The following is a 17,593-nucleotide window of genomic DNA, read 5'->3' as shown; positions in this document are numbered from 1 at the left end:
TGAGGAGGGAGAATTGCTTGAGCTCAGGAGTTCATGACTCACCTGAGTGAGAGTGAGACCCTGACTCATGAAAAAAATGGAAAAACCCAGCCAGGCACCATGGCAAGTGCATGTAATCCCAGCGGCTTCTAGAGGCTGAGGCAGCAGGATGCCTACAGCCCGAGTCTGAGGTTGCAGTGAGCTATGATGCCATTGCTCTCTGCTCAGGGCATAGGGTGGGACTCTGTCTTGGCAACAAAAAGAAAGAAAGAAAGAAAGAAAGAAAGAAAGAAAGAAAGAAAGAAAGAAAGAAAGAAAGAAAGAAAGAAAGAAAGAAAGAAAGAAAGGAAAAGAAAAGAAAGAAAATGGCATGGGCTTTGCAGGCAGAGAGACCTAACTCTGAATCCCACATTTTTAACCATATGACCTCACTCATTTTTAACCATACAAGGTCTGGCATATGCCAGCCAGTGAACAAGAATAGCTTTTCCCCCTTTTTGTTTGGATGCCTATTGCTTACTTCCTTGCAGTTTAGGCAGTTGAAAATGAATGCAGAAGAATTCCCTAATCCGGAGAGGCCAAGAGGCCACACCTTGGATGGGTGGCAGGAGGAGCCTCCTTGCCCAGGAGCCACTAAGGTGAGACATCTGCTCCTCCGCACTTCAGTAACCAAGAAGCAGGCCTGCCACCTGGCCTCTCAGCCCCTTGCCTGCTCTTTGACTACATCCAAGCCCACTTAAAGTGTTGCTAGGATGACCCTCCTTGCCTTACCCAGGCAGACCCTCCAGGAAGGGCCCGGGCTGGAATAAGCAGACGCATGTCTTCTCTGAGTCATTGTGGAAGATGACATACTCAAAGCCAAGTCTCTCCACTTCTGTGATCCTGAGAAAGAGGCGAGCGTCTTCTATCATTTGGACTAGAGAGAAGAGTCGAATCAGTTTGAGGGACCTCTGGCTGGGGTCTGACCCTTGAGTGGTGCAGCTCTCCAGAGGAGAAGGCACCTGGCCAGAGGAAGTCCTCGGGAAAACCCACTGGCCTCAGTATCCCCTCTGCACCTCTGAAATGGCCACACATTGTCTCCTGATGGAAAAGAAGAGCAGCTCCCAGGAAGGGGAAGAGATGCCCAATGTGAGGGTTGGGGAGGAGGAGTAACCCACTCATGAAATTAGGATACAGTTATTTCTATCAGCTGGATAAGAAATGCTAATCTGAAATGTGCCCATTTTGGCACACCAAGGAATATCAGGAGAAATCCCTTTCTGAAATACAATCGAATATGTCCTCTCACAGGTATGAGATTTGTTTAAGTGAGATTTTTCTATACAGTATACTTCCAAGGTTTATGGGCCCTAATTAGAGCAAAACTTCCAGTATGTAAAATCCAAATACTTATCAAATATCTGAATTATCTGAATATTTACCAGAAGTCTCAAAGCAATATTTCTAATGACAGATTAGGTATGTAAGTTAGGAGTCTTCCATCTGACCCTCTTGTCTTGTACATCCTGTACCCTATCTTCTGGCATTCTTTCTCATCCATTCTCCTTCCCCTAGTCAGGTGCTCAGTTCAAACTGACCACTAGAGGGAGCATGCGTCCCATCCCCAGGTAGTTCTGGCTCCTGGCCTCAAGGGTTAGCGAGACCCCTGACCATCCTGCTTGGGGTATACCAGGGTGAAGGTAGGGGCCCTTAATCCCAAGCACCTCCCCTTTCCAATTCTTCACTCATACTTCACCTTTCTACACAGGAGACCAGGTGGGATGGGCAAGTACAAGGAAATGCCAGGACTGAATTTGGACAGGAATGGAGAGAGCACTGAACCTTCAAGAGTCAGGAGTTCCTGATGCTGGTCCCCAAACTGGGTCAGCTCTCCAGGCCTCCGCTTTCTCACTGGTACCATAAGGGTGTTGAATTAAGTGGCCTCCAGTTCCTTTCTGGCCTAATACCTATTACATGATTCAGACTACAATGTCCAGACTCCTTTGGTCCCGGCTCTCAGGCTAATGCGAGCCACATGGGAGATACGGAGATGGGCTGGGGCACAGGTGGCCTTGAGGAAAATGTGCATGTGCAAGCAAGGTTTTGCCAAGAGTTCTGTATTAGTTACAGTCTCCCTCAAGCCCATGTTAAATGTTCTTGATGCAAGGGGTTTGAACATACTAGGAACAGCTTTAGCAATCTTTGTCAGGTCTTCTTCTTTAAGGAACTGTGCAGAGCGCCGACAACCTGGAAGTTTTTTCCACAACCCATCCGCAGTCTTCTCCATGAGCTCATTATACATCTGTACCATGACGGGGCTCCAGCTGGCATTGGGGAGGGAATGATCCTTTATATCAGACTGGAGGTGGCTGCTGCTCGAGACCTGAAGAGTGCAAAAGAGGCATCAGACTGTGCTTATACAATTCAAATTTGACAAATTCCTTCAAACACTTATATAATACATAGATCATACAAAGGTCTGATTTCACCAGGCAAAACATGTGAAAATGCCTGGAGGTAGGAGAGAGTATGCCAGAGTCCCAGAATTGTATAAGTGAAAATGTCTAATGGGAGAGAAGGAATGGAAGGAGGATACCAGAGAGAAAGCCCGAGCAGCTGTGTTAGAGAATGTCAGCTTTATCCTGAAGTGCTGTAGGCAAGGGAATGAAATGGTCAGATTTGCGTGTTGGAAGGCCCCCTTTACGCACATGGGAACTTAAAAACTGGTCAACCCTAGCTGACAGTGACAGTCTAGCTGATACACAATTCAAAGACACAGTTTTTCCTTGCCTTTTTTTTTTTTTTTTTTAAGACAGAGTTTCACTATGTCACCCTCGGTAGAGTGTAGCATCACAGCTCACAGCAACCTCAAACTCTTGGGCTTAAGCGATTCTCTTGCCTCAGCTCCCAGGTAGCTGGGACTACAGGCGCCCGCCACAACGCCCTGCTATTTTTTGTTGCAGTTGTCGTTGTTGTTTAGCTGGCCTGGGCTGGGTTCGAACCCACCAGCCTCAGTGTATGTGTCTGGCGCTGTAACCACTGTGCTACGGGCGCCGAGCCTTTTCCCTGCTTCTTTCCTCTCATTTCCAACTCTACTGTGCCTCCCTCTCTTACTCCCCACGTCCTCCAGGCTCTGCTTCCAGGATGTTTCACCTTGGCTGACTATTTCATTTTTATTATCTCTCCCTGCTGCCTGTTATAATTGGAAGCTTCAACCAGAGAGACTTCTTTTCCTGGAAGACGGAGATGACTGGGTCAGGTAGCCAGCCCTTCTTCCAAAAATTTTGGATAATTCATCACATGTAACACCTTCTTCCTTTTTTTTTTTTGAGACAAAATTTCACTTTGTGACCCTTGGTAGAGTGCCGTGGAGTTACAGATCACAGCAACCTCAAACTCTTAGACTCAAGTGATCTCTTGCCTCAGCCTCTCAAGTAGCTGGGACTACAGGCAACTGCCACAACACCCGGCTATTTTTTAGTGAGTGGGGGGAATCTTGCTATTGCTTAGGCTGGTCTCAGACTTGTGAACTCAAGCAATCTCCCCACCTTGGACTCCCAGAGTGCTGAGATTATAGGCGTGAGCCACCACACCCAGCCTTGCAACACCTTCTTACACCTATTACCTGGTTATTGTTTATATTCACTGGTGCCAATTAGCCCTTCCTATTTTTGGTACAGTGTCTACTTTTTCTAGTGCATTTATCTGGCTTACAGTTGCCTGGATATGCCCTTCCCTACTTAAACAGATGGAGAGATATAAAGATTCTTAAATTATTTATAAAAAGACAGTCTCTTAAGCGTGGTGGGGGAATATGTGGGTGGGTGGGGTGGGGATAGCCTAACACCCAGAAAAGATCAACAGTTGTTACTACCCTCCTGCAGGGGTCTTTTCTTTTGTGAGCTAGTTGATGGTAGGTGGCTTAAAAATGCAGTCTCCCAAACTCCTCTCCATTAATTCGCTTCAACTTTCTGCTGCTTATGGCTTAATCGTAATCTGTAATATGATGATACCACCACCCACCTTGCAGGTTGCTGTGGGGTCTACACAATATGATGATGTATCAGTGCACCGGTATCTATCTGCTAGAGTAAGGATTCCAATATCTTAGTTCACCTGAATCCAACAGAACAAAAAATCTCCTCTCCTCTAGTTTGGTCCCAAAGAATTTTTTCTAGCACTGATCGTATTAAACAAAGTCTGGACCCAAATCATTTTAGGGATGTGGTTACTCATGAAAATATGAAAGAGGCATCATCTAATTGATGATGCTTATTGGCACTTAATTTGCACACAGTTTATTTTTATTTATTTATTTATTTTGAAACAGAGACTCACTATGTTGCCCTCAGTATTGTGGCTGTAGTGTCACAGCCCATAGCAACCTCAAACTCTTGGGCTTAAGCGATTCTCTTGGCTCAGCCTCCCAAGTAGCCTGCCACAATGCCCAGCTAATTTTTTTGTTGTTGCAGTTGTTGTTTAACAGGCCCCAGCCAGGTTCGAACCCTTCAGCCCTGGTGTATGTGGCTGGCACCCTAACCACTGAGCTATGGACGCCAAGCCCACAATTTATTTTTAATTTTAGCTAATTTTCTTTTTGGGACAGAGTCTCACTCTGTTGCCCAGGCTATAGTACCATGGCCTCAGCCTATCGCATAGCAATCTCAGACTCCTGGGTTCAAGAAATCCTCTCCTGCCTCAGCCTCCCAAGCAGCAGGGACTGCAATAATGCCTGGCTAATTTTTTCTATTTTTAGTAGAGACAGGGTCTCATTTTTGTTCAGGCTGGTCTTAAACTCCTGATCTCAAGGGATCCTCCTGCCTTGGCCTCCTAAAGTGCTAGGATTATAGGCATGAAGCATTGCAGCTAGCCTGGCTACTGTTTTCTTAATCCAGAAAATATATCATTAAAATGTAATTACTGCTATTTCTTGAGATGCCACTATTCATATTTTCTTTCCCCGATTCTGCTCACTCTGAAGATTAGAAACCTAACTTTTTCACATCTGAAAGGTTCAGGAGAAACTACAGAGTAGCCCATGGTCTGTAGGGGTGAGAGACCTCTAGGTACTGTCTCTAAGGCCTGGGCAGCTTTATTTTAAGAGCCCCATCCCTCAGTATAGGCTAATAGAGGCAAGTGGAAGGAGCATCTTCTAAAAATCAGGAGCCAGGGGCCTACGTCTCCATTCTGGTGATAACTTCTCTGGCCTTAGGCAGGCCAGCTTGCATCCCCAGGCCTTGGTTTCCTCATCTGTCACAGGAGAGCAGTAGAATGGATGATACATATCTAAGGTCTCTTTCAGCTTTCTTGTTCTGAGACTCTATGACCAGCCTCTGGTGCCCAGCATCTGGAAAGCAATGAGGATACTCACAGTGATGGGGTAGGCTGGCATCCAGGCTGACCCGGGTGGCAGGTGCCAGCCAGCCAGCCTTTGGAGAAGGGATGCTTTCTGTTGGTGTCCCACAAGCCATCTGAGACCTCTCTGCAGCATGATGTCCAGCTGAGAACTTCCAACTAAACCTTCTCACAAAGGCTAGCCTTCCTCCTAGTAGATGAGCATTGGCCTGGGGCTCTGCCTCAACCAATCACAGCCTGTTTTTGTCCCTTGGGGCAGGAGAGACTAGGAGCCCAGTCCACTCCCTCTTGCTAGGCAAAGCAGCAAGAAGCAGAACTAGAAGGGATGTTAAGTAATTGTGAGTTAGTAATTTATAAACATATTTGACTTTTAGAGCTACCAGAGGGATTTTGGTTGCGTTAACCAGGTGCCTGGAACAATTGGATCAATCTTAGAATGTTTTCTAGGCCAAGGGTCACTACGGTAACCAACTATGGCTGGGAAACAGAATGCATGTGAAGACAGTTGTCTCTGGATACCTCACCCTAGTTCTTAGCTCCGTCTCGTTATAGGAGTCCAGTTTATTTATTCATTTAATAAATAACGATTAAGCACACATTATGTATTCTAGACTCTGGGGATGTGGCAGCGAATAAAACCGATGGGGGCTTGTATTTAATGACAGGGAACATTGTCATGCTTTTAACATGCCAGACACTGTTTTATATGTTTCTCTGTTTTGTCTCTTTTAATCCTTATATCATCTCCTATGTCGTCCAAATTCAAATTTCATCTATTGTCCCCCAACTTTCCTTCTTAGCATTTTTCTCTGCAATCTAGGATCCAATTTAGGATCATATATTTTTGTGAGTTGTCTCAGTGGTCTCCTTTAGTCTGGAACAGCTCTCCAGCCTTTCCTTGACAGACATATCCTTAACATGCCACGCAGCTAGACACAGGAGTGAGCTCCACTTCTTTTTCTCCTGCTGTAGGTGGCTAGTAACGCTGCTAGCCAGAGAATGGAAGGTGGTATTGGAAATCAACTCCGTAACCCTTTGTGACACTCTCCGGTAAACCAGAGGTATGCACTGTTGCCGTCTCCATTTGACATATATGGAACCTGAAGCACAGAAGCATTAAAATGAGTTGTCTAGAGGTGCACAGCTGGTAGAGGGCACCTATAATAATTATTATATTAATTCTTTTATCATTTTATTATAATAATAATAATTAACCTTTCCATATATACAAAGAGGTTTACAGTTTCCAGACTGGACATCAGGCAGTTGTGTGGAACAGACAGAACAGATAGCATTATCATCACCATCTTCATCATCCCTGTCTTACCAATGACTGCCTTGACGCTCAGAGAGGTTAGTTCAGGCTTGTAAATGAAGGAGCAGGGCTCGGGACATGTCTTACAATATATACCTGGCAAGGAAGCTTAGTTTGAGACCCTCTTCACAAGTGTTGGCCATTCCAAATCATTTTTTGCTGGGGCCAGAAAGAGAGGAGTCCTGGCCGGCAGCCATCTGGCAGAAGCAGCAGGGACCTCTCTACAAATTTCACACCAACCGCAGAGGTGCTGCAATCCTGCTGTGCTCAGCACCGTGGCCCCTACCACCAGGCTGTCTGCACTCAGCAATGAGGTTTCCAGTCTTTGCTCTAGGCCGGACAATGGGCAGCCAAGCCAAGAGGCACAGGACATGTGCAAGTAAAGCAGTGGACTGGCTGACCAATGCAGGAGGTAGTGTGGGAAGAGCCCATTGTTGTGGAGACATGCTCCCTGATGCTCCAGTTTGGTAGCTTCTTGCATTAAGGGCAATCATCGTGAAGGACTTTTTCAAGATTAAGTGAGAGATGCTGGGTAAAAGCCTAGCTCAGAGTAGGTGCCTAAAAATGTGAGTGTTCCTCTCTGCCTTTCCCCATATTCACATTCATCCTGCTCTCATGATTATTTTTTATTGATGTATAATAAGTGTATAGGATGGGCACAGTGGCTCATGCCTATAATCCTAGCATTCTGGGAGGCCGAGGTGGGTGGATTGCCTGAGCTCATGAGTTCGAGACCAGCCTGAGCAATAAGAGGCTGACCCTGTCTCTAAAAATAGTTGGAAATTGTGGCAGGCACCTGTAGTGCCAGCTACTTGGGAGGCTGAGGCAAGAGAATCACTTAAGCCCGCAAGTTTGAGGTTGCTGTGAGCTATAATGCCATGACAGTCCACTGAGGGTGGCAAAGTGAGATTCTCACCAAAAAAAAAAGCACGCATTTTTCAGGATACAAGTGATAACTCGATATATTAATATAATCATCAAGGTAATTGGGATATACCCATCATCTTAAATGTCTATTTTTTCTTTGTGCTAGGAACATTCGAATTATTCTCTTCTAGATATTTTGAAATGTATAATCAATTAATGTTAACTGTAGTCACCCTACTGATCTGTTGACCACTGGGTCTTATTCCTCCCAAGAGTTAAAAATAAAATCTTAAGCCTCCCAACCCACTGACAGACCTCCTTCTTGGCTAGGGTGATATCAGAAAAACCTTAGAAAACTGAGGTCCAGGCCATAATGGAAGGGAAGGGCAGACACACCACTATGCCCCTTCCTTTTTGGGATTTAGATACAAAACTCACCAGCATTAATTTTTTTTTTTTTTTTTTTAAGACAGAGCCTCAAGTTTTTGCCCTGGGTAGAGTGCTATGGCATCACAGCTCAACCTCCAACTCCTGGTCTTAAGCGATTCTCTTGCCTCAACCTCCCAAGTATCTGGGACTATAGGCACCCACCACAACACCCGGCCATTTTTTGGTTGTAGTTGTTATTGGTTGGCAGGCCTGGCCTGGATTCGAACCCTCCAGCTCTGGTGTATGTGGCTGGCATCTTAGCAGCTTGAACTACAGGTGCTGAGCCAAGCATTAATGTTAAAATAGAGATCATAAGACTGACAGAACAGACTCTTTGTGGGAATAAAATACCAAATTATAAACAAAACCTAAAAGCAGGGCATCCTAACAAGGGTTAAGTTACTCTCCCCTACACTTAAAGAATAAGCTATGTTCAATTGCCACAGGATTTTTTCTTTTTCTCTAGCAGCTAAACAAGCACTGGCCTTGAGACAGGCAATATATATATATATACATTTTTTTTTTTTTTTTTTTTTTTGAGACAGAGTTTCAAGCTGTCACCCTGGGTAGAATGGCGTGGCATCACAGCTCACAGCAACCTCAAACTCTTGGGCTTAAGGGATTCTCTTGCCTCAGCCTCCCAAATAGCTGGGACTACAGGTGCCCATCACAACACCTGGCTATTGTTTTTTAGCAATAGGGTCTCACCCTTCCTCAGGCTGATCTTGAATTCATGAACTCAAGCAATCTACCTACCTGGGCTTCTCAGGATTATAGGGGTGAGCCACTGCACCTGCCTCAATAGTTCACGTTTGCAGGTGGTTTTCAATAGGTCACTGAATTGCTCAACCATTGGTTTCCTAACTGGTTGCTTAGACCAACAAAATCAGTATTTCCTGGAAATGTTACACATGCAAATTCTGGGCCTCTACTCCAGGCCTGAGGAATCAAAAATCCTAGGAGCTGGGCCCTGCAATCTGTATTTCAATAAGCTCTCTAGGTGATTGTCATGCACGGTGAAGTTTGAGAACCACAGGACTAAAGGAACACCTGAATATGAAGAGCAGGCGTCTGCTCACTCACAAGTGTACTGGTTTATAACATGAATAGAGTGTTGCGCGAGGGACTGTGGAGTGACTGGTGTCACAGGTGTAAAGCCCGCTCCTGAAACTGTATGAAAGCAAGAAATGGCTACAAGTCCATGATAGTAAGTAGTAATATTCTTTATTTTTAGCTAGTTTAAATAGCCAGTTAGTTACGTACACACTGTTGATCTATAATTACACAATAGCTTTACAAAGCATATGGTAAAATCTGATTAACTTTTTCTTGGTGTGTATTGATTAACTAATATACATTTTTTTAACCCCAAAAAACTGCCACATGAGTTATACGTTAGCTGTTCTGCTCGTGAGCTGATAAGCCACAAGACCACAAAAAAGAAAGAGTAGATTGTTCTTTAAAATCTCTGGAAACCCACAACAACCTGAGGGGCAGAAATTTGGTAGTTCGCTTAACCAGGATCTGGAGGCTGTACAGTGTATTGATTACATGATTTGCATGCATCAGCCTTTGGGGGGTATCTCTGGGAGTGGAGTTTGTGCTCCAATGACCCCAGGCTTAACAGCCACATTCTGAGGTTGCCAAGCCTACAAGGAAACCTAGGGCAGCGAGAAATCTAAACTGTTTTCCTCAGGCCGCTTGAGCACAGAGCATATAGGCTTTTAGCTTATAATAGAGGCAGGGTTAGAAAAGTGAAAAACTGCAGAAAAAGAGAATAAGCAAGTGACATCTTTCCACTTCGTCATACCAGAGACTCAAATATGAGTTTTAGTGTTCATATTTTAACTTCTTCTGAAAATTTACTATTTGTACATTTGTGTCTATGCTGCTTTTCATTCTTGGTTTGTACTGAAAAGAGAAAATCCAACATTAAGTTTACTGAGCAAAATGGTACTAGGAGTCCATATTCTCTAGACTTACCTAACTCATCATCATCAAACAGACAGCATCACCTTACCCCTAGTTTCTAAGTCATTCTGCAAATGATCAAGTTTCTTCTAAGTTTTAGCTCTATACTGAGTTCAACATCACCCGTGCAATGTAGTTACCCCTGAGATGAAACTGCCCCTGTTTAAACAGTGCATGGCCCATAACGTGACAGCAACAGCACTGCAAAGAAGAATTCTATTTCTGATTGAACCTCTGCGGGGAACTGAAATGGGCAGTATTTGACTTTTTAAACAAGAATTCATTTGCTTGTCATAAACTTTGCAGCAGCATGCTCTCTGTCCAGTACTACCACTCTGAAAACCACTTCCACTCTTGCAATTACCCCTTATTTACAGATTTCAGTATTGTGTCTGATACTATCTTCTTTGAAAACAGATACTTTTGTAGCTTCAAAATGTCTTTCTACTGTTATGGGCTGAAAGTTACAATCTGCTTCATAATCACCAGGGATGATTCATCATAATCAATGAAGGTGGTACTAAAAAGATGGGCTTAAATATTGGATTATTAGACCTGAATGAGAGAAGATTGATAGTTTAACCACAAAATTTCCAGACTTTTAAGTCTAGAAAACTTTAGAGAGAAAGAAGAGTAGCTATTATACATGTTGCCAGACAACAGACCCACATTAGAACTGTCAGGCAAACAGGGAACATGTTCACTGTGTGAACAGACTTATTGGTTAACTTTAAGCATATAAAAGATTTTATTGAGAAAATTTATCATTTAATCCCCTCATCCACGGAAGACCAAATATAAAAGCATGACAAATTTTTGTTTATTTATATATTTATTGAGGGCTCTGCTATCATTGAGCTCATTAATTATTAGACATATGCTTATATAAATGAATAATTTTATTACCAAGTTATTAGAGACTTAGATCATCTTGATTTTCATAATATTAATTGTAAAAATAGATAATGTGTGAGGTGTAAAGTTGCCATCTATGGGGACTACTGCCTGTGCTCATAACTAACTACCCTTAAACATACAGGAGTTTTAGTAGTTTTTGTGAACTATACCAAAACTCTACAATTATACAGCTTTATGTATAAAAAGTACTAAGACAGGGCGGCACCTGTGGCTCAGTCGGTAAGGTGCCGGCCCCATATACCGAGGGTGGAGGGTTCAAACCCGGCCCCGGCCGAACTGCAACAAAAAAATAGCCGGGTGTTGTGGTGGGCACCTGTAGTCCCAGCTACTTGGGAGGCTGAGGCAAGAGAATCGCTTAAGCCCAGGAGTTGGAGGTTGCTGTGAGCTGTGTGATGCCATGGCACTCTACCTAGGTCCATAAAGTGAAACTCTTTCTCTACAAAAAAAAAAAAAAAAAAGTACTAAGACATTATTTCCATATTTATTCCTATTCCATAGAGCCTTCTTGTTATTTTGAAGCCTTCCACATGTAAGTGTGATTTAAGTTATCATCTTTCAAATGTATGTCAACATACAGTTGTGTTTAATAGAATTCAAATCCAATGTGTTAAGGTGTATGTAGTTACTTTAAATTATTACCATCTTGCCGGGCATGGTGGCTCATGCCTGCAATCCTAGCACTCTGGGAGGATGAGGCAGGTGGATTGCCCGAGCTCACAGGTTCAAGAACAGCCTGAGCAAAAGCAAGACCCTGTTTCTAAAAATAGCCAGGCACTGTGGCAGGCACCTATAGTCCCAGATACTCAGGAGGCTGAGGCAAGAGAATCGCCTGAGCCCAAGAGCTTGAGGTTACTGTGAGCTATGACACTATAGAACTCTACTGAGGGCGACAAAGTGAGACTCTGTCTCAAAAAAAAAATTATTACCATCTTACTAAAAAATAGATATAAAAAGGTTTAAAGAATCTTATGTTATATAAATAGTTTTCATCATAGAAGTGATTCTTAGATTTGTATATTTTATATAATCTCATAGTTTTTAGAGATGTTCATTTCTTTTCATTGTTTTTTCTTTATTTCTGTCTGAGTTAATTCATAAACCTTGCCTTCAACCTCTGAAATTCTTTCTTCCTACTCAACCTAGTCTATTGTTAAAAGTTCCCACTGCATTTCGTAATTCCCTAAATTAGTCTTTCATTTCCAGAAGTTCTGTTTGTTCGTTGTTGTTTTTTAAAGGCTTTAGTTTATTAATCCTCTTGTGAAAAATCCACACATTGACTGCAGATAACGTCACTGTAGAGTCTTTACTCCTTTGGCTATTATCCAATCTCCAGCTCACTTTTTGACAGCGACAACCTTGGCCTTGGCCTTTGCAGTCCCTCTGACTTTCTTCATTCTGTTCTTGTGTTCCTCTCGCTGCTTTGTTGACGTCTTTTTCTTCTCATTCAGGCCATGCTATGTTTGAGTTCATTTTTCTTTGCATAATCCAAGGAATCATAAATCATGCCAAAGTCAGTTGTTTCGCCCCCACCAAAGTGACTTCGAAATCCAAATACAAACATGGTATCAGATTTGGTCATGTATATTTTGTCTAGGTTTCCCCAAATTTCTGTCTTTGGTACTGTTGCCTTCCCAGGGTGAAGAACATCAATGACCATTTGTTTCCTCTGAAGTAGTTGGTTGATCATGAATTTCTTGGTCTGGATAGTTACTGTATCATTCATGATGGCAGGCAATCCTTAAGCAGGCGGGGAGGAAAAGAGCTGTTTGGGTTTTTTGTTGTTGTTGTTTGCTTTGAGACAGAGTCTTACTATGTCACCCTAGGTAGAGTGCCATGGCATCACAGCTCACAGCAACCTCAAACTCTTGGACTTAAGTGATTCTCTTGCCTCAGCCTCCTGAGTAGCTGGGAATACAGATGCCTGCCACAACACCTGGCTATTTTTTGTTGTTGTTGCAGTTGTCATTGTTGTTTAGCAGGCCTGGGCTGGGTTGAACCCACCAACCTTGGTGTATGTGGCGGGCACCGTAACCACTGTGCTATGGGTGCTGAGCCTGTTTTTTATTTTCTTTAGAAAATTTTTCATTCATAGTCTTATTTTTAAAAAATTTCTTCTTGTTGATTTTAAACTTTCCCTTGGATCTCATTGAGAATCTTAACACCAATATTTTTAATTCTTTAACTGGTATACCAAACATGTAATTTTGGTTTGATCTATTTCTGGAGGATTAGTGTGATCCTTTGGGAGAGGTGTGAAATTGTGTTTCATATTACCAAATTTTTTTCTCTGGTTCCTTCTCATCTAGTTAGACTGTTTCTTTTTCCTATTTTTTAAGTTATTTTCAATTGGACTAGGTGTTTCCTCTCACTTGAGGATGTAACCATAATGCAGTGATTTTCAACTGGTGTACCATGGCACACTGGTGTGCTGTGAGAGGATCTTAAGAGTGGCACAAAAAATTTTAAAGATCATTAATTAAATTATTTTCTTTCTTTTTTTTTTGTTTTTTTTTGGTTTTTTTGTAGTTGTTGGGGGTTCATTGAGGGTACAAGAAACCAGTTTACACTGATTACATTTGTTAGGTAAAGTCTCTCTTACAATTGTAATCCTGACCCCAAAAGGTGTGTCATACACCAAGACCCTACCCCACTCCCTCCTTCCCTCTCTCTGCTCTTCCTTTCCCCACCCCTCCCTCCTTTTTTCTCTCTCTGCTCTCCCCTTCCCCCACCACGATATTGTCATTGTCCTCATATCAAAATTGAGTACATAGGATTCATGCTTCTCCATTCTTGTGATGCTTTACTAAGAATAATGTGTTCCATTTCCATCCATGTTAATACAAAGGCTGTAAAGTCTCCATTTTTTTAATGGCTGAATAGTATTACATAGTGTACATATACCACAGCTTTTTAATCTATTCCTGGGTTGGTGGGCATTTAGGGTGTTTCCACATTTTGGCAATTGTAAGTTGAGCTGCAATAAACAGTCTAGTGCAAGTGTCCTTATGATAAAAGGATTTTTTTTCCTTCTGGATAGATGCCCAGTAATGGAATTGCAGGATCAAATGGGAGATCTAGATTGAGTGTTTTGAGGTTTCTCCATACTTCCTTCCAAAAAGGTTGTATTAGTTTTCAGTCCCACCAGTAGTGTAAAAGTGTTCCCTTCTCTCCACACCCACACCAGCATCTTGCAGTTTTGAGATTTCGTGATGTGGGCCATTCTTGCTGGGGGTTAGATGGTCTCTCAGGGTGTTTTTTTTTTTTAATCATTTTTTATTTTTTATTATTGGGGATTCATTGAGGGACTCAGGGTGGTTTTGATTTGCATTTCTCTAATAATTAGGGATGATGAGCATTTTTTCATATGTTTGCTAGCCATTCATCTCTCTTCTTTAGAGAAGGTTCTATTCATGTCTCTTGCCCATTGATATATGGGATTGTTGGCTTTTTTCATGTGGATTAATTTGAGTTCTATATAGATCCTAGTTACCAAGCTTTTGTCTGATTCAAAATATGCAGGAATTGGAGACAAGATGGCGGACTGAAGCCAGCTTTCAACAAAGGCTCCCGTCCAGAAGGAGAGTTAAGGGACAGGAATTTAGTAAGTATCCTGGTGGACTTGAGCCTCACCAAGAGAGAAGGCTGAAGAACGCACATCAACACCGCTGAGGCAAGTTGTGATCACAAGGACGCAAACAAAAGGTACAAAATCCACCACCAAGTGGACGGGAGTCCCCCTCCCCCATGAGACCGGCTCATGAGCCCCACAATTGAACAAGCGGGCAGAAATTAAAGGCCCTCCCACTACACTCCAGGGAGAGACCTTCTAAAAACTGGACCTACCTCCCCTACTGGGGTGCCGTGGCGTTCTCCTGCCGGACATAGGGCTGAATAAAACTTTGGGAATCCTTTGCCGGCAACCCTGAATCCCCGGCGCTCCCCTCCTGCCCACTGACGTCTGGAGGCCTGTCCCCCAGGACTTCGGATCCTTGGGTGATTTCTCAGGGGAGTGGACAGTCCCCGAGTTGCGACTGGTCAGCATTGACTCTGAGGTGCGCAAGTGAGGAGAGGGCACCGGGCTGAGGGGGAGTCACGCCTCGCGGCACTTCCCTGCGGTGCAGTGCACCAACCCTCCCCGGGCAACATTACGGGGCACAAGACTGAATAAGACTCTAGCTTCCCCGCTGAGAGCTGAGAACCCCTACTCTCACTCGGGGTCTGAGGGCCTATCCCCCAGGAGTTCGGCTCCTTGGGTGATTTCTCGAGGGGAGTGCACAGTGCCTGAGCTGCGTCAGGTCAGCGCTGACTCTGGGATACGTGAGCGAGGAGAGGGCACTCTGCTGAGGGGAAATCAAGCCTTGGCGGCACTTCCCTGCGGTGCAGTGCAGGAGCCCTCCCCGGACCGTAGTATTGCGTGAAACTGAATGAAACTCTAGCTTCCCCCCCCCACTCCCAATCGGGGTCTGGGGGCCCATCCCCCAAGACTTCTGATTCTTGGGGGATCTCTTAAGGGGTGTGGACCCAGCACAAACTGCGGCCGCTCAGTGCTGACTCATCTGCCCACACCAGAGCAGCAGTTCCCTGGAGGTAGATCAACAGCCGTTTTTTCTTTAACGGCAGAATGCTCACTTCTGGATATTCTGAGGCCACACCCCCTGTCTCCCTGGGCAACCAGAGGAGGCCACCGGTGACGGCTTACAAACCCGGGAAGCTTCCAGGGCGGGGCAACCCAGAGAGGTGTTCAGACGCAATTCTCCAGCAGCAAAGACGTTTGAACTCAAAACAGCCTGTCTTCTGTAGGCGACGACAGGAACAGAGACAGAACCTCACAAAGTTGTCTGTTCTGTTCTGTTCTGTTCTGTTAGCAGCATCCATCAGGGACGGGGCTAAGCCTGAGTGAACACCTCCTTCCCATCACCTGCATCAAACACTCAAAGATGTCAGGCCCCATCTCCTCCTGCTAGATAGCGGCAGTCTGCGGGGGCCTGGCAGACTTCCTTGTGATTCAGGCAGGTGCAAACCCCTGGAGTGTCTGTTCACTGCAGGCAACTGGGTTAGCCATCTGCAGAGATACCAGTGACTGGGTCCGACGGAGGGGCAAAGTGGGGAAGGAGACGTCAACCTTCCCAGACTGCTCTGTTTGCTGGGTGGCTCCTCCTGACTCCACGCTGCACTGGGGTGAGCTGTGTCAGAGGAGTCACCAGGCCCCTGTGATCCAGTTCCCAGAGACCTCTTGAACCCTTCCACCCGAGACAAGTGCCGATTGAGACAGTTGATTCGGACCTTTTGAACTGGGCTAATAGACTGAGGACTTTTCAGGCGGTGCCCTGGGTGTGCGATTGTAGGAAGGTTTGATTCTCCTTTTCCAACTGGGGCCAGAGGTGGGCAGGCGGGGTGACTTAATTGCTGATTTTTCCACACAGCTGAGACTTCAGGCCAGAGTAGAAGTTGCAATAGGATCGAACAGAAACCAGCTGAAAACAAGACAGAACCACTTTGCTCCACCACACCAGACAGGGCCCCAGTTTCTCAGGCCACAACACTGTACGGGCCCTTGATAAAACCCCAGGGGAAAAACCAAAGGGAGTAAACCATGGGGCGGAATCAGCGGAAAAACTCTGGTAACATGAATAACCAGAATAGATCAACCCCCCCCAAGAAAAGATACAGCAGATGTGATTGAAGATCCCATTCATAAACAACTGGCTGAGATGTCAGAAGTCGAATTCAGAATTTGGTTTGCAGACAAGATTAATAAAATGGAATTAGGAATTCGAGGAGAAATTCAAAAATTGTCTCAAGAATTTAACGAGTTTAAAGACAAAACCACCAAAGACTTAGACACACTGAAACAAGAACTTACAGCCCTCAAAGATATGAAAAATACAGTAGAATCCCTCAGTAACAGAATGGAGCAAGCAGAAGAAAGGATTTCTGACATTGAAGATAAAGTCTTCGAACGCTCCCAATCTCTCAAAGAGGAAGAGAAATGGAGAGCAAAAACGGATCACTCACTCAGAGAACTCTCAGATAATTAAAAAAAAAACAACATAAGGGTTATAGGAATTTCGGAGAACGACGAAGTGGCTGCCAAGGGCACAGAGGCCCTTCTACATGAAATTATGAAAGAAAATTTTCCAGACATGCCTAGAGAATCTGAAATTCAGATAGCAGACAGCTTCAGAACCCCAGCACGATTCAACCCCAATAAGCCATCTCCCAGACATATCATAATTAGCTTCACTAAAGTTAACATGAAAGAGAAGATTCTCAAAGCAGCCCGGCGAAAGAAAACTATAACGTACAAAGGTAAGAATATTAGAATAACTGCAGATCTCTCTGCTGAAACTTTTCAAGCAAGAAGAGGCTGGTCATCAACTTTTAATCTCCTAAAGCAAAAAAACTTTCAACCCAGGATCTTGTATCCAGCTAAACTGAGTTTCATCTATGATGGAGAAATTAAATACTTCAATGACATTCATATGTTGAAAAAATTTGCCATAAGTAAACCAGCTCTTCAGGATGTTCTCCGACCTATCCTCCACAATGACCAACCCAATCCTATACCACAAAAGTAAACTCACTCAGAAACTTCGGATCAAACTCCAACTTCCACACTGGCGAAAGGATTAAAAATGTCCACTGGACCTTTGAAAAACTCGATACCCAAAATTCCACCAGACTTATCAATACTCTCCATCAATGTGAATGGCTTAAACTGTCCTCTAAAGAGGCATAGGTTAGCTGACTGGATACAAAAACTCAAGCCAGATATTTGTT

At 44.0% G+C, this 17,593-nt stretch overlaps 1 pseudogene; it reads right to left on the bottom strand.

Moving 5' to 3' along the window:
• Positions 1-12,147: 12,147 nt before the first annotated feature.
• LOC128592764 (40S ribosomal protein S24-like) lies at positions 12,148-12,536 on the bottom strand (annotated as a pseudogene).
• Between the last annotated feature and the right edge of the window lie 5,057 nt (positions 12,537-17,593).

The sequence above is a fragment of the Nycticebus coucang genome, chromosome 8 (genome assembly GCF_027406575.1).
Source record: "Nycticebus coucang isolate mNycCou1 chromosome 8, mNycCou1.pri, whole genome shotgun sequence".
In the NCBI taxonomy this organism is placed as follows: Eukaryota; Metazoa; Chordata; class Mammalia; order Primates; family Lorisidae; genus Nycticebus; species Nycticebus coucang.
The sequence above is the reverse complement of the archived record's forward strand: the minus strand, read 5'-3'. Positions and strand labels throughout refer to the sequence as shown.